General features: G+C 41.2%; 1 long non-coding RNA gene across 3 annotated transcripts in view; it reads right to left on the reverse strand.

The window, feature by feature from the left end:
• The window catches only part of LOC132343791 (uncharacterized), a 324,973-nt gene that overhangs the window by 123,083 nt on the left and 183,230 nt on the right, over positions 1-18,660 (reverse strand). For 2 of the 3 annotated variants that reach the window (XR_009492753.1, XR_009492752.1), the window contains exon 2: positions 4,289-4,564. The exons of the other annotated variant lie outside the window; for it this stretch is intronic. This is a non-coding gene — a long non-coding RNA (uncharacterized lncRNA). The remainder of the gene's footprint in view (positions 1-4,288; positions 4,565-18,660) is intronic. 3 annotated transcript variants of the gene reach the window in all.

Here is an 18,660-nt window from a genome sequence, read left to right on the forward strand (position 1 = left end):
TTATGATTCACTTAACATTATGCATGCCAGAATACTCCTAATAGAGTTTTCATACACTGCCAGAAATAGCAGTATCTCAGCTTGAAATGCTGGCAAAGGGTACAACCTAGAAAATCATTCTGGAGTTCTTTATTTGTTTTGCTGGGAGTAGTTGATATTAACTAAGAACCATGTTAAACACAAAAAGATTGAGAAAGCAGTGAGGTACTGAACAGGAGAAAGGTTAACCAAGGAAAAGCTCAAAGATCATCCTGGTTTCACCATGTTTGACCCTGACCGCCACTGGTCTCTTGCATATTTATCCCCTGTGTACTTTTAACCATGAAGAAAAAATGAGAGCCCTGAAGTCCTTGAGAAGAGACTGAGTAAGACGAGCTCAAATGTGAAAGAAGACACATAAAGGGAAATTCTCTTAGGGAAATACTCTAGGAATTTTGTTCAGCGAATCATTTATTAGATTTAATGCTTGCTATACTAGCCTTATTTTTTTCAGCGAAAGAAATACCAGCAGGCTTCAAATGAATCATCATTTATCTTCTGTCTTGTCACAACTAGACTTAATTATCTCTCTGTAAATTATTTTAAAACTACCGCACCTTCCAATATTGTATGTAAGTTGTGTTGGCATGGTTACCCAACACATTATTCCAAGTGTATCGATCCAATAACTCTTCAAAGCAATAAATTCCTTTTCCAATACCAGACCAATCAAGGTTAAAAATTATAGACCATGATATCAATCTGGGTAGAGAAATTCATTACCATGATGAGCTTTTTAACTAATGGCTAATTTCTCTAAATGGTCATTAAAGATTCAATAGAAAATATTAAAGAAGGAACATGCAGGAGGTATCAACACTTCAGGACAGCTGAATTAACGGTACACCAAAGAATGTCTTTTATAATCATATCAACTGTCAGGACCAGCATCCCACAAAAGCCTTGGGCTTAAAATCTATAGCAACTACACCTTCAAGCAAGGAGTGCTGAGTGTGTGCATACCTGACCTCATCCTTGACCTAAATTCTCCCCTGCAGAGAGTCACGGCTCTTTTTGGAAAACAGGTCTCAGAAGTATATTTTCAGGAAAGGGTATAGATGGTTGGGAGATATAACTGCTTCCAGGAGCAGATAAAAAGCAAAGCAAAAATATGCAAAGTATGAATGGCTCCATTCAAGTAACACTGCAAAGGGAAAGAGCCCATGGGAACAAACGGTCTAACTCAACAGCTGTACCATTTCCATCAAGTCTCATAGCTTCTCTATATTTCAATTATTTTATGGAAACCAGTGTTTCTCATCTGGGAGGGGCCCCAGGCCCATGTCCGGACACATTCTCGGTTGTCACAATTTGGGGGAGAGGTTCCTACTGGCATCTGGTGAGTAGAGACCAGGGATGCTGCCAAACTTCCAACAGTGCTTAGGACAGTCCCCACCACAAGGAGCGACCTAGCCCGGAATGTCAGTAGTGCTGAGACTGAGAAACCCCAACACGGAGGCTGGACAGGTGCCTGTATTGAGGAGCTGTTATGAGGAAAAAAGGGAGAAGGCAGCAAATATTTTAGGAATCCACAAAATTATAGAAATGATGATATTATTATTGCTATATTGCTTATTTCCATTTACCCTTAGAATGCCCTGCCCCTGACATATTACTTTTCAGGATGTCTCAGCCTGTTGGATTCAACCCCTTTCTCAGGGGTTTTGTTCTGAGTTTGTCCCTTCTTCAATAACTCCTATGCTTCATCAAAAGATCTTTATTTTTTATAAATGTTTTAAATTAATTGTATTTATTTGTGGCCGCACTGGGTCTTCCTTTTGCTCGGGTTTTTCTCTAGTTGCCACTAGAGGGTCCTCCTCTCTAGCTTCAGTGCACAGGCTTCTCATTGCATTCGTTTCCCTTGTTGGGGAGTTCAGGCTCTAGACACATGGGCTTCAGCAGTTTGTGGCGTGTGGGCTTAGCAGTTGCAGCTTCCAGGCTCTGGAGCAAAGGCTCAGTAGTTGTGTTGCACGGACACTCTGTGGCATGTGGAATCTTCCTGGAGGAACTGAACCCATGACCCCTGCATGGGCAGGTGGATTCTTAACCATTGGACCACCAGGGAAGTCCCAGAATCTTTATTAAATGTTCTATTTTTCTCTGGATTTTTAAAGATGAATACATTTTCTGAGAAACTACTTTGAACTGATGGCTCAAAATACAATTGCTGTTAATAGTTTAAAATGTATCCAAGTAGAATAAACAATTTTTTAAAACATGAAGAGAAGAATCTGGAGCTCACTTTTTGCAGCAATTTTCTAAATGTGGGTAGTAGAATCCTAGGGTTCTGGAGGAAGCACTGCAATGGAAGCAGTGAAAAGAAAGCAGCACAGGCTTCTGTGTTATCTGCCTGCTTTTTAATTAAAACAACTCAACATTTTTAAATTGACATATGGTGGTCTTTAGCAAGCTTTAATTTGACAAAAGAGTACTACTACTAAGTAAAAAGCCCAGAAAGCTACTAAGCTAATGTCTCTTTTTTATGAAGAAGGAACTTGAGGCTCCAGTAACCTTAGAGACAGATGAGCAGAAGTGAGAAATACAATAAATCCCAAAACCAAGTTTTCTGACTCCTAGTCCAATGACCTTTCCAATCTGCCATGTTGGCTTATAGAGAATGACTACCCTTGAACAGGAGGCTTTAAAGGCCTAAAGCAGAAAAATGAGTCATGTGAGGATTGTTGGGTTTGTAATAGAAGTGAAAGGGGCATTTTTTAAGCAGAATCTTTTAGCACCTTCAAATAATATCCAGTCTACAACCACTGGCTCTGCCAATAGTCTGGATCCGAAACTTGCATCGCCTCAGTAAGTGATAAACCCACTCCTAATTGGTTCCTCCTCCTCTCCAGATTATTCCCTCTTGTAAGAGAAGAATGAACAGACACAATTTGCCTGCATCATGTTTCCCAAACCAACATGGAAATAAAAATAACCTGGGGGAGCTTGTTGCAGAGCCACCACAATCTATGCCTCATAAGCAGCGTCAGTGTCTCCAGGGCTATCGCCTAGAAATCTGTATTTTGATTTAGTGCTCACTGGTATGGCACCCCACTACAGTACTCTTGCCTGGAAAATCCCATGGACGGAGGAGCCTGGAAGGCTGCAGTCCATGGGGTTGCTGAGGGTCGGACACGACTGAGCAACTTCACTTTCACTTTTCACTTTCATGCATTGGAGAAGGAAATGGCAACCCACTCCAGTGTTCTTGCCTGGAGATTCCCAGGGATGGGGGAGCCTGGTGGGCTGCCATCTATGGAGTTGCACAAAGTCAGACTCGACTGAAGAGACTTAGCAGCAGCAGCAGCAGTACCATACACCCATCAATGAGTTTAAAAGACATGCTTTTAAATTGGGAGAAGTGGATAGTTGATTTGACTCATCTGTTACAAATACTGTCATCGAATCAATTAGTTGTCCTAATGTCCCACAGGGATGCCCAGGTGACACAGTGGTAAAGAATCAGCCTGCCACTGCCAGTAACACAAGAGACATGGGTTTGATCCCCGGGCTGGGAAGATCCTCTGGAGAAGGAAATGGCAACCCACTCCAGTATTCTTGCCTGGAAATTTCCATGGACAGAGCAGCCTTGTGGGCTATAGTCCATGGGGTCGCAGAGAGTGGGATATGACTGAGCACACGTGCACACACACACAGTCCCATAACCATATTGTGCTCTGACTGAACTGTGTCAAGGACAGGCCTCACTCTGCAGAAATGTCCATGAAGCGGCCAAGGTGCCCTTCTCCACAGCTGGCTCTATCCCAGCTGGAGCCTCAGGGCCATTCAGACTGGCGCACATGTCACCCCGCCTTTTGTCATTGCTCCTACAGAATTTAAAACCAATGACTACAAACATTGAGCATCCATATGGCACTTTATATCTGCACAATGTTTTATCCTCATTTTTATTGGTCATTTCGGAAAGGAACTCTCCAAGGTGCCTTTGTATCATCGCCCTTAGATGATGGATGAAGGAGCAGAGCCACGGGGAAGGTCTGGGTCACATACCAGGGGCAAGACTGGTTTTGTCTCCAGGCTCCTGCTGCCTTGATCTGACTCACTCTACACTGCTTGACTGCATAGCTTCCGTTTACCCACCCAGATCTGCTCTCTTCTGCTCAGGGAGGCTGGCCTCTTATCAATAGATTCCCCTGTCTCTTTGAAGGACAGGGAAGCCTGGCGTGCTGCAGTCCATGGGGTCACAAGAAGTCAGACACGACTGAGCGACTGAACGACAACTCTGTCTTACCTTTGATTTTGGTTATTGCAGAGCCCTGGGGAGAAATCCGATGGGAGGAGGGGTGATGGCTGGAGCATCTGTCTTCCAGCTCTTTCTGAGTGTTCACATCAGGATAGCGGCAACTCTGGGCCAAAAGTCACCATTCCTTTCAAATTCATGACTCTACGTGGGACTGTGGTAATGGCACCTTTCCCTTGCCAGATCAGGGCTAAGCGTGGTAAGGACTCTTCCTTCTCCATTTTCAGCCCTTGCATACTGTAGTATCTCTTCTGCTTTGGTAATATGCTATCAAATGATATAAATGCTTTTGTAAATATTTGTAAATAACTTATTAAACATTCCTCAAATATCCCGGAGTTTACCATCTCTCCCTCCCTTCTTCCCTCCCTCCCTTTATCTGTCACCAGGCATAGCATCTATTTCTTGTTGAGATCCTCACACTCAATATCCAATCATCTAAGGCTGTCATAAATTTGCAAGCAATACTTGTTTAAAGCCAATCTGATATATGATGATTCAAGCTTATGAAAGCATAAAGATTTTAAAGAAAAAAAAAAATGCATCCTTTTAATAGTTTCATGGGCTATGACACTCATGTCAAAACTCATATACACTTTTACTTAGAAATGGTTTCACAGTCCTTCCAAAGCCCATCTGAAGAAGGCCCCATTTTGCACACTCAAATTCAACATCTTCATTTTATGCACCTGAGAATCAGACACACCTGCCTCGGGTGGAATGGACACTTACTAGTAGAAATGTGACTAGAAGTCCCATCTGCCTCTGGATTCCCATTTTTCCTAGATAAAAACATTCCTCTACAGTGAACATGAATGTTGAGACTAGTTATTTTTTAAAAATCACTGAGGGATTGATGTGAGTAGCACATTCCTGGGGGTATATTTACACTAAAAAAAAAAAAAAATTACTCTTAAAGGAACAAGCTGACTACCTCAGAAAAGAAAGGATACCTGTAAGCACTCCCTTTCATGAGAAATAGATCAGAGCTTGAGCGTGAGGGTATAAAAATAAGGAGAGTTGGCATTTTATTTTCTGGGTCATTCTGGTGATCAGCAAAACCTCCACTCTGACTTTTATCTTTTCGATAAGTCTAGGATTACCCAAAAAAGCAAAGAGACATTTATTTGCCCAGAAGTGTGTGGGTAAAGCTATCCTTTTCTGAGAGCAGAGAGAGAGAAATGAGAGCAGTGAACTGCTGGCTCTGAAAACCAGTGGCAGCTTTATGACGGGTTATGACAGAGGGGGCCGAGGGAAAGGGGATTAACCTCATCACACGGTCAGTCACCTGGCACCATCAGCAGCTCTGCCCACCCCGAGGAAGGGTCCGTGGAATGCATGGGCACGGGGGTGCTGGTGTAGGTCACTCGGATGAGATGGCAGTTCTCAGCCCTCTCACCACACAAGAAAGCCTGTGCCACTGCTACTGCAGACTGGCTCATAAACAGCCAGTATAAACAGGGTAGAGTGGATGGAGAATTTCTCTCTTAACCACAATGCAAAAATCCAAAGACGTCAGAAGAAATCCAATTTTTACTCTATTTTTTGTAATTTTGATGTAAACTCATTTGGAGGCAAAATCTGACCCAAACTGACTTCAGGCTATTTTTAAGCTATGCTGAACCCGCTTAGCATAAAGGAGCCTAAATTTCACTGTAAAGATAGTTTTGGTTACTGGGTATTGGTTCAGACCCTGCCAGTGATTATACATGGTATCACCTTTAAAAGAAAAAAAAAAAAAAAAGACTACTTTTTTGAGAACAGTGCTGGATTCAGAACAACACTGAAAAGAAGGTATAGAGATTTTCGGTGTAGTCCCTGCCCCCACACACGCAGACTTCAATATTATAACATCCAGCATCAGAGTGGTGATTTGTTACAATTAACAAACCTGCACACCATTACTGTCCCAAGTCCACAGTCTACACTGGGGCTCACTCTTGGTGTCTGTATATCCTGTGGCTTAGGACAAGTGTATTCATCATTATACACACGTGTACAAAGTAGTTACACTGCCCTAAAAGTGCTCTGGGCCCCACCTGTTTGTTATATCACCTCTTTGTAAAAAATGAATTCTGAAAAACATCAGGCTCTAAGGTTTCAGATAAGGTATGATAGACATGTATTTCCCATAGAACTCAGAGCTAGAAGTCTCTGGAATGGAATGGGAAAATAAAATCTCACCTAGTTAGCCAACTTTAGGAAAGAAAACTCACCAACATGAGCTGGTTTAGGAATCTTAGGAAGCCTCCCATAGCTCAGTTATCCATCACTGATGTCGGCAATTCAACCATTTTAACTCATTCTCTATGTTAATTTTGCTTGCTATGAAATAGACACTAGATTGCACACATGTACATACCAAAGAAAGGAAGAAAGAGAGCCCACAGGTCAATTACACCTTACTGCAAATTTGAAAAGGAGAGGAGTTCAGAAGTAAATCCACTCACTGCTTGGTATTAAAATATAGGCAGTGCCTTTGTGGAAGTCAGAAATGAGGACTATGCCTAAAGGGCAGGCCGCCCTCCGCTGCAGGGGAATGGAAATCGGCGCAGCCACTATAGGGTACAGAACAGAGGATCCTTACAAAACTAAAAACAGAGCCACCATGTGATCCAGCAACCCCACTCCTGAGCATACATCCAGAGAAAACTTAACCTCGAAAAGATATATGGGCACCTCAGTGTTCACAGAAGCACTATTTACAACAGCCAAGACATGGAAGCAACCAAAATGTCATCAACAAATAAATGGATAAGGAAAACGAGCTACATATCAGGATATTACTCAGCCAAAAATAAAAATGCTATTTGCAGCACTATGGATAGACCCAGAGATTAACATACTAAGTGAAGTAAATTAGAGAAAAACAAATATCATATATCACTTAATTATGGAATCTGAACTAAATAACACAAAATAACTTATTTACAAAAGGGATAGAGACTCACTCGCATGGAAAACAATCTTAGAGTTACCAAAGGGAAATGATGAGGGAGGAATAAATTAGGAGTTTGGGATTACAAATAACACTATTACATGGAAAATAGATAAAGAACAAGGTCCTGCTCTATAGCCCAAGGAACTATATTCAATATCATCTAATAGTCTATAACAGAAGAGAATCTGAAAAAGAATATATACTGTATAACTGAATCACTTTGCTGTATACCAGTAACTGATACAACACTGTAAATCAACTACATTACAATTAAAATTTTTTAAAATAGAATTATAAACTAATCTCCCCTTGGAGGCCTAGGGATCAGAAAATCTGTCCCAGGCATGTGGTCCAAAGTCAAAGAGAAAGTCACCCAGCTCTAAGGGGTCTAGGGCACAAGGGTCAGAAATGTCACTAGAGACACTATCTGCAATCAAAACAACACCTGCTTGACCTGGTTCTCCTAAGAATTACATACATATACTATATAATAGCTATAATATGATTATATAATAATTACTATTATCATCATTATATTTTTAAAAACTCACATATTCACAGGTTAATCCTTGAGGTGGGAAAAAGCACTCCCCTAGCTAAGAATCATGACTCATCCGCTCAAGAAAGTCAGATGATTCACTGAGATGACAGAGGAGACAGGACTGAAAGTCACCTTTGTCGCATAAACTCCAACATAAACTGGATAACACTTTCGAAGTCCCTCTGAAAATGAAAACCTACTAATAATAATACAGGAGGAGAAAGATATGAGGAGCTCCCAGTACATTTCTTTCCCCTTTCCTTGTCTGGAGAGTCTGACCAGCACACTAGGCATAGACCTGCAGTGATGAAGGGATATTCAAACTGGAAATTCTGGGGGTTCTTCCTCTTTGTCTTCCCTAAGGCACTCACCCTACCGAGCGAAGCAGAAATGACCAGGGCCGAGTGTTCATCACTCTCCCTCTTTCCTGAAGCTCTCTTCCTCACCTCCTCTTTCCTTGTAGACTCAGATCCTCAAGCAGCCTGTCCCATCTGCATTTCCTTATTTCCAAACGAAGCTCCACAAGGCCTTAGCTGTGGTTCTGATTAAAGAGATTCACACTAACAGAGAGTGATAGTCATCCATTCTCAGGGGCCATCTGAATTTCCAAGGAAGACTTTGCTCATCAAACTGGATTTCTCCATTTGGTGTAGTGTAGGGAATTCTTTAAACAAAGGGAATTTTCAGACACTCAGATCATTTCCAGCCTCTCTGTATTTCACTTCAGCTTTTCTCCAACAGGTTTTGTCACCAGTAGCAAATACAAAAATAGCTTAAAAGACAAGGAGAATGCAATCCACCCCCTCCTTAACATACTTAAGACACTAAAAAACTATGTACATAGTGGTTCGTGAAAGGGGATAATTCTTGAGGGAAAGTGGTTGGTATTGATCCTGACCCTCAAGTTAATAAATCCAGCACAGTATTTCATAAATGAGACTATATTTCTCCCTAGTAAAATTTTCTTTCATATTAATTATGTACCATCAGTTGTTTTAACTTTTTTATAAAAGACCCTTCACAGGTAGGCTACTGTAACAGATTTAATGAGAGCAGAGTGGTAGATTCATAAAGATTAGGGCTGTGAGAGAGAGAATCTACTGTCAGGGTTCTCAGCCTCAGCACCGCCAGTTCTGAGACTGGACAACTCTGTGTTGTGGGGAGTTGTCTCGGGCACTGGAGGGTGTTGAGCAGCACTCATGGCCTCTACTCACAAGATGCCAGTCTCACCACTACCCCTACTTGTGACAACCAAGATCACTGCAGGCATTTCCCACAGTCCCCTGAGGGCAACACTGCTCCAAGTTGCTAGCTACTGATATAGTCCAACCTCTTCATTGCAAATAAGGTATCTCAAATACAGAACAAGGTGGAGACATCATCATATTTACAGCTCTCAGTTCAGTTCAGTCAATCAGTCGTGTCCGACTCCTTGTGACCCCATGAATCGCAGCACGCCAGGCCTCCCTGTACATCACCAACTCCCGGAGTTCACTCAGACTCACGTGCATCGAGTCAGTGATGCCATCCAGCCATCTCATCCTCTGTCGTCCCCTTCTCTTCCTGCCCCCTATCCCTCCCAGCATCAGGGTCTTTTCCAATGAGTCAACTCTTCGCATGAGGTGGCCAAAGTACTGGAGTTTCAGCTTTAGCACCATTCCTTCCAAAGAAATCCCAGGGCTGATCTCCTTCAGAATGGATTGGTTGGATCTCCTTGCAGTCCAAGGGACTCTCGAGAGTCTTCTCTAAAACCACAGTTCAAAAGCATCAATTCTTTGGCGCTCAGCTCTAGTTAGGAGTAATGAAAGTTGCTCAGTCATGTCTGACTCTTAGCAACCCCATGGACTGTAGTCTGCCAGGGTCCTCTGTCCATGGGGATTCTCCAGGCAAGAATACTGGAGTGGGTAGCCTTTCCCTTATCCAGGGGATCTTCCCAACCCAGGGATCAAACCCAGGTCTCCCACATTGCAGGCAGATTGTTTACCGTCTGAGCCACCAGGGGAGCCCAGTTAGGAGCAGACTCAGGCGTGTATCATAGTTTGTTCCTATTATCAGTCTTACTATCAGTATTTGAGTTGTTATTTCTATCATTACACCCTTGAAAATAATTTTTGCTTCCATCTACTCTTTCTGGCTTAAGCACACGTTATACTATCACAGAAGAAGTGAAGTGAAGTCACTCAGTCGTGTCCGACTCTTGGCAACCCCATGGACTGTAGCCTACCAGGCTCCTCCGTCCCTGGGATTCTCCAGGCAGGAATACTGGAGTGGGTTGCCATTTCCTTCTCCAGGAGATCTTCCCAACCCAGGGATCAAACCTGGGTCTCCCGTATTGCAGGCAGACGCTTTACCATCTGAGCCACCAGGAAGTCCTAGTGGACATCACTATCACAGAAACTGAGAGCTAAAAAAGACTTTTAAATGTTGAAGGAAGATACATATCTTGTATTTGCCACGTAAGTGTATTAGTTAGGGGTCAACAGAACCCTGTACTGAATCAGCTCATTTGATGATGGAACCTGAAAAATTCCATGATCTGCAGTTTGCAGGCCAGAGACCCAGGAAAGCCAGCGACTGGGTATGAAAGGTCTGAGAGCCAGGGAGCTGACAGTGTGGGTTCCAGTCTGAGTCTGAAGGTTTGAGAACCAGCAGCAACAAGGGCAAAAAACTGATGCCCCAGCTCCACTGCTTAGTTAGAGAGCCAATTCTTCCTCCCCTTTTTGTTCAATTCTGCTCTCCAGGGATTAGATGACACAGAACCCCCGCCCCGCCCCCCCAAACAGAGAGACAGCAATTTGTGTTAGTCAATCTACCAATTTAAATGCCAGCATAAGCTGGAAGCACCTTCACAGACACACCCAAGAATAATGGTTAGTCAGGTATCTGGGCACCCTCTGTACCAGTCAAGTTGATGCATAAAATGAACCATCACAATAAGGACATTGAACAAACAAAGAAAGGGAAAGAAAAGAGAGCAAATACATTCAGCCACGTGCCGTGCATCTTACTTGCAGATCCTCATGTCACCTAATCAATAATTCCTGCTGTATAAGCGTGTGTGCTGAGGATTTCAAAGTGCCACACCCACATCAGTATCCCTGGAATATTTCTTGAGGAGAGTAGCAGTGGGTCATTTCTCTGTTACCGTCCCCAAACCAGGTCTAAATGCATCAAAGAAGCTGGTATCAAAGTCCAGAGTGCACCCTTGGAAGCTGCTATTCATGGTGCTTTAAGAAATGTTTAGGGGCCCAGCTCGCGTGCAGGTTGTATCCATTCTACCATCCAGGGCTTTGCAGCGTCGCCTGACAGGCGGTAATGAAGCAGGCTGCGCTGCTTCTCTGGGTCACCTATCACAATCCTAAAGCGCCCCTGACATTTCACAAAGGCCTAATTTCTCCATTTGGTAATTCTACTTGAGGAAAAAATGCCAGACTGCTATGCACTTCTGCCTGTAACCAAAGGGACAGAAATTGGAATGAAGGACAACAAGGACTGAGTGACAGCTGTTGTGTTTTGATTTGGTTTCTGAGAATGGGAGCCAACTTACAGAAATGGACAAGAATTGAACTGACAGGTAGAAAGTGGGTTTTCAGACTGCCACTTGACAAGATGGGACTTCAGACGAGTAGTTTTCAACAAGAGATAAATTAGCCCTCGGGGCTTCCCTGGTAGCTCAGATGGTAAAGAACCTGCCTGCAATGCAGGAGCCCTGGGTTCGATCGCTGGGTTGGGAAGATCCCCTGGAGGAGGGCATGGCAACCCACTCCAGTGTTCTTGCCTGGAGAATCCCATGGACAGAGGAGCCAGGTGGGTTACATCCCTGGGGATGCAAAGAGTCAGACACTACTGAGCAACTAACACACACACAAACTAGCCCTCCAGGGAACATGTGAGGATACCTGGTGACATCGCTGGCTGTTACAACAGGGAGGGTAGGAAGAGGCCTGGGATGCTGCTAAACATTCCATGCACTGTAGACCACCACCCCCTACCCTCCACACACAGACAATAAAGAATGATCCAGCCCCAGACACCAGTAACACCATGGCTAATAAACTCTGCTTTAGGCAATCACTTTTCATCATTCTATCCTCACTTCCCTTACCTGGAAAACAGAAACCATGTATCTCATGGAAATAAACATATTTTAAAGTGTTTGATTTTACATAAAGGGAGGATTATCTCATCCTGGGGTCCCTGGGGTCATTGTACTACTTCACGTCTATCAAAAATGCCTACGAACTCTTCATTTTCAGCTTTAAATTTTAATTTGGACTTTTAAGAAATTCAAATTAATTTTTTAAATAACTTAGTAAAGAAGGCTAATGGAAGGCTAAGCAATGGAAGGCCTTCCTGTTGAGGGCAGGGCTTAAAGCAGAAGACAGTACAGAGCAGAAGCTGAGAGACCAGGCTTTCAGGGAAGCGCTTCTAGGATTCAAAGTCCAGCTCTAACACGTATTAGTTTATGATCGTGGGCAAGTTACCGAATATCAGTAAAGCAAGGTGTTAATCGTACCTCCTTCATATGACTGTTGTGAGGCTTTAATAAGCTAATGCATATAACGAGCTTACAACAGTTGTTGGCAGATAGGAGACAAATACTGGGTTAGGATTTTCTGTAACATCTTATGGCCAGCCCAAATTAAATCTTACTGGCTACCCCAATATTAAATACTGGCAATTATTAAGTTTTTAAAGAAACTGAGATAAGTGATGTGTTAGAGGACACAGAGGAGTGTAATGTTATCCGGTGGAGGGGTGGTCAGAGGACGCTTCCTGGAAGAGCTAGTACCTGAGTTACATCCTTACAGACCAACAGATATTGGGGGAAGAGTGTAAAGCTGGAAGCAGGGGGGCCAGGTAGGAAGTGGTTACAAAGTTCAAAGCTGAAAGTCGAAACCAGGGCAGTGGTTGTCGGAATGAAGAGGAGGTCTAACCAGCAGGACTCAGTGATGACCAGCTGTGGAAAGGAAATCGGGAAGGAGCGCTAGCGTGCCAGCACAAGTTGCTTAACTCCCTGAACTTCAGTCTCCCTCATCCATGAAATGGAGATAACAGCACCTGCCTAACCAGATTCTTGTAAAGATTAAATCAATTTTATTTAAAAGCCCAGGGCATAGTAGCACATGGTAGATAAAAAATGGAAACGTTCACTACTATTATTATCAACAATAGCTAGAGAAGCCCTGGAAGGGGCCCCTAAATGTCAGGCAGACCAAGAGACTTAGCATCAGGCAGAGATTCGCCCAGTGTTACACCGTCTGCTCAGTGACCGAGCCATAAACTGTGCCTGCCTCTAAGCAGCAATGAGCGTGCAGAACTGGGTAAGGTCCACCCATAAAGACCATCCGAGTGATCAAGCCCTACCACCTTCTGAGTTCCTTGGCATGCAAAGAAGGGCTAAGCAGACTAGGAAGAACTGGAGAAAACAGCACATTGATCCTCAAAGAACTGCCAATCTAGTGAAAGCAATTAAGCCAAAAGTTTGGGAAAGCGAGTAACGTACTCACCGGTGCCCCCACCAGAGCCAGTGAATGTGTCCTGATCACTATGATGAGCAGGACAGCGAGGCGAGTCAGACGTGGCTAAATACATAACATTCCTGCCATTGCACAACTGAAACTGTTATAATGTTATATATGTCAATCATACCTTAATACAAACAATACAATAACGTTTTTAAAGTTCCTTCAGGAAAAGATTCACAAGGGGCCCCTGTTCATTCAGAACATGAGCAAATAACCTCATATTTCAATTCTCTAAAATAATTTCATTTGAAAACTGCTTAGAAGTAAAACTGAAACCATATCAGAACAGTATATTGTCTACTTTTACACTTTTAAAGATGAATCTTTCTTCTCTACTAAGTTCAACAGTTCTTCTCTGTCACTGTGGTTTATATTTCTCATAATACTCCTCTTTATCTCATGATGTGGTATGAGCCTTAAAGCAGTGAAAGAAAACAGATTTCCTAGAAGTGTCCACTTATTTACTCTAAGTAGGTGGCAATCAAAAAGAGCCCAAGGACAAGTCCCTTGAATTGCTGAATTCTGATGGGGTTCTTACTAGAAGTCATAACTCACAACCTCATAAAAAAAAAAAAAAAAAGACCAAATTGCTATTGTAAGTGTCTCACATTTTCTTCCTAACAGATGAACAGATGAGTTGAATTCCTCCTCCTCTCTATCCCTTCCCCACTACCTAAATGAAACCAGATATCAAATAGATGATTGCAGCATGGCACTATTTGAAATAGGTTATATGTAATTTCTTACCAAATGGAAAGAGCTGAAAAAACATGTTTCATTCATTGTGTAAAATGTAGTTTCTTTCATTCTGTGCAAGTTCCATAAATTTTCCTGAAAACTTGCAACAGATCTATGAGAGCAATCTGTGCTCCATCAGCTGAATCAAGATGTATCAATTTTTTTATATATACACTGAAGACTCTTGAAGCATCAGACCCAAGACATATTAACTGGCCAGATAAGACTCAAAAGAGATAGAAACAAGTTACAGATGGCCTGCAATAATGATGTCAACAGAGAATCGAGCTTTTGAGAGTTGGAGTGACAGCTCTGATGAGCTCCATGGGATGATTTCTTTGCTGACGTTTTTAGGAATTCCATTTTCAAGTCTATTATGGCAACCACTCAAAAGCATTTCTTAAAGGAGAACATATTGCTTCCTGTCAATCTAACATTTAGGGCGCCAATGTTTAATGACCAAGATATTAGAATATGATCTTGCAATTATTCTATCTGAATTGGCCAAAAATTATGCTTTGGTCCCCTCCCACCTGGTCTCAATAAAGGTAAATATCTTGAACAAGATATGTTTGCAGAATCATCACCACTCAGATTAGATTTGTTTAGAGACCACATTTCAATCTTGATTAAACTCAAGGGAAGTCTTCCTCAATTGCTCTTGTCATTAGAACACAACATTTGGAGAGGGAAAGGCCAAGAATGCGAATGCAAACAAGAATGGGAAAAAAAGAAAACTACATAATAACATTATTCCTCTAAGCCATAATAATGAATTCAGAGTATGTGTTCATAATCTATTACTAAGACAGAATAAGGCATGAGAACAACAAGTTCTGTTAGAAACATTACTTTCAGCACTCCTCCCCTTTCCTTCACTTTTCATTTTTCCCATGGACTCCTGATGCTTTCACTTGAATAAATGGCACTGATCATCTCTAAACAATTATCCTTCTATTATATTTTATAAACAATTGCAAATTTGGTTGCAACTGAAGTTTGTTGATCCCACAGCAGCTGGACTCAAAAATATGCTTTTCAGCTTTCTGAAGTGCCCACTGTATACTGGGATGGTGGAATATGTGATAGGGGCCTGGACATGGAGAAAATGTCACAGGCACATGATACACTGAATTCACATCACAATTCTGAATCATAAGAGGTACAATTCAGTAATTACTTTCTTTTTCTTTGCTTTACTTGCAAACAAAACAAAACAAAAATCCAACAAACAGATCTCTAAAGATTACAGATTAAATGTCTGAAAACACAATTTAGAAATATGTACAGTAAGATGTTTTATGAATATAAAGTTGAAAGATAATGAGACATAAAAGCACGTTAAAACACATTAGAGAGATATACAGAAAGCTGTAGTTTTTGTATCATAATAAAAATAGGTATAGACTTTTAATGTTGGTATAAATAAGTTAAATATGTACAAACATAAAGCTAATGCTTTCGATTCTCATGCAACTATAAATCTGAAAAAATTTATAATTTTAAAACAGAGCTAAAAAACCAATAAAAATAAAATTAATAACAATAATATTGTATACAATGCTTTGCTGCATCTACCTCACCATTTATAATGTAAACATTTTATTGAATGAGAATTTGTATAGAACCATTTAGATGTGAATAGTTTATTCCATGTTGTACCCATCTGATGACTCATTTTCTTAAAAGATAATTCCCATTTACTGCAAAATCTTTTTCATATGAAATTCACTTGGTGAATCACTAAATATCATTAGATGTATCTTTTTAATATTTTATTAGCTAGTGACAATAAGGAATCAATTAAAAGCTTCATAATCATAAATACAAATGAAAATTCAGGCATTGAAATCATATGACTGTACTGTTTCAAGATGGTTTTCCACATGATTCTATACAGGCTTATATTAAAGGGTTTTATTATTGGCATAAAAATTCAAAATAAAGATATTCTCATGGAGTACTCCACAATTCTAAGACTAAGTTAAAGAAAGTGCTTGTATGAGTACGTGGGAACACTTCACTTACAGTTCTACTTAAGTATTCCTATTATTTTCTTATTCACACTGCAGTCTTTTTCCACAGTCCTCTTTAACTATTGTGAATACTATGCAATCATTTTTGTCTTCTTATTTTTATGGCCACTATATCTCAAATTGGATTAAAGAGTTATCTGAGTGGTGGTAGCCCTCCAGATGGGGGGAAACAAAGTTATAGGTTCTTTTAGGGGCCAGTAGTATAGGACCCGGAGAAGGCAATGGCAGCCCACTCCAGTACCTCTACCTGGACAATCCCATGGATGGAGGAGCCTGGTGGCCTGTAGTCCACGGGGTCGCTAAGAGTCAGACACGACTGAGCGACTTCCCTTTCACTTTTCACTTTCATGCATTGGAGAAGGAAATGGCAACCCACTCCAGTGTTCTTGCCTGGAGAATCCCAGGGACGGGGGGGCTTGGTGGGCTTCCATCTACGGGGTCGCACAGAGTCGGACACGACTGAAGTGACTTAGCAGCAGCAGCAGCAGCAGTATAGGAACAGTGTTAGTTGCTCAGTCGTGTCCAACTCTTTGCGATCCCATGGACTGTAGCCCACCAGGCTCCTCTGTCCATGGAGTTCTCCAGGCAAGAATACTGGAGTGGGTTGCCATTTCCTTTTCCAGGGGATCTACCTGACCCAGGGAGTGTAGGAACAAGTGGGCAGCAACTTCCCCTCAAACCACTTAGAGGAATTCTTGTTAATTTTAGGTCACAAATTATTGTCTCAGCTTCCAGAGAAGAAAGACTTAGCTCGTCCACTGTGCTTCTCCTAGCCATTTGGGATCCAGAAAGGTCGTGTATGCGTCCAGTGTCAATCTTCCCTCAGAGACCCTGTCCAATGACAACCATCCCCCCGAGACGTGGATCGAGCTCTGCCCAGGATTGAACCGCCTGTGGTCCTAACCTCGGTTCCTGACAGACGGACACAGATCACATCGAGCTTTCAGAAAAGAAAGCTGTGAACCAGTGCAGACTGAGATTTCCCCCGGCAGTCCAAGGTCCCACTTGCACCCAGTGACCCACAGATTCCAGGAGACAACTGCTTTCAAAAAAGTGATAAATGAGAATTGGGAGGGAATAGAAGAGTTCTTGGATCCCTGTTTCTGAGATCTCACAAATCACTCATAAGATAGAGTATATTCCAGTCACATTATACTCTAACAGTCAACTTGAATGCCCACTACTTTCATAATGTAATACATAATACAAATCAACATAGTTATCCTTTGGTTAAATCAGAATTTAATTGATAGTCAACAGAGTAAAATTATTTCTTCTTCTTTCATCTGCTTTTCTACTAACACACTTTATAATTCAAAGAAAATAACAAAGTATTTACTCCAATTTATTTATATATCATATTCTAATTATTTCTCTAAGTAATATCATTGGAATCTGAAACTCTATTTTTCTTGATTGGTTGATTCTGTAGTTTTATTTTTCCCCTCAACTGTTTCATAAAACTACTATTCTTGTTGTAACACACATAACAAATTTTCAGATATTCTTTGCTTTGTTTCAAAGCTACTAATCAATCATTAATGTTTAATGCATTAATATTAACATATTATTGAAACTGTTAATGAGAATGATATATTTATTATTTATGAGAGTGATCTAAGTCCTTGGTCCTATGTAGATTCTCTAACCTTTTAAATATTGAACTTGTAAATAAATTATATAAATGGTAGAAAGTAATATTTCTCCTGATTCATATTTAAACCCACCCTTTCTATTGCAAATGATATATTCTATGAACATTGCATTGATTAACTAATAAATTTTAAGTGTTATGACCTACCTGAGCTAAACTAGAAATAGGATATTTTTATCAGATAAATATCATCAAAATATTGCCCGATAAAAATAGAAATACAAGAAGATGAGGACAATACTTTTTCAAAATCTGAAAATCAAGCGAAAAATCATAATAAACTTGAGAAAAATTTAGCCCAGTGTTTGATGATGTACATAACTCAAAAGAATTCCTTGTTTTCATATATATTCAAGCTTTTTACATCTCTATTCAGGGTAGAAACTTATCATCATGTCATTAAGCATTTATCACATGTTGTCACGAAGTTGCTTCAGTCATGTCTGACTCTTTACTACCCCATGAACTGCAGCCACCCAGGGTCCTCTGTCAATGGGATTTCCCAGGCAAGAATACTGGAGTGGGTTGCCATTCCCTTCTCCAGGGGATCTTCCTGACCCAGGGATCAAACCTGAGTCTCTTATTTCTCCTGCATTGGCAGGCACATTCTTTACCACTAACCCCATCTGCAATAAGGCAGAGCACAAAAAAATATAGGATTGTATACGAGGTGGTATGCTAAAATGACAACTATCTATCAATCCTCAAGGGCAAGGGTTCAGTACTATTAAGACTTATTTTCTCTTTGCATAGAGCGTGGAGCATCTTAAATTGTCAGAGAGCCATACAATATGCAGTCTTTCAGGAACTCAGGCTAATAGTGACCACACTACCTTTAACACTAATTATCACTATTTTGGCAGATATATGAAAAAGATCATGGTGGAGCACTCATGAAAATGATTACAACTTAGGTCTGGAAGAG

The sequence above is a fragment of the Bos taurus genome, chromosome 24 (assembly GCF_002263795.3).
Source record: "Bos taurus isolate L1 Dominette 01449 registration number 42190680 breed Hereford chromosome 24, ARS-UCD2.0, whole genome shotgun sequence".
Taxonomy (NCBI): domain Eukaryota; kingdom Metazoa; phylum Chordata; class Mammalia; order Artiodactyla; family Bovidae; genus Bos; species Bos taurus.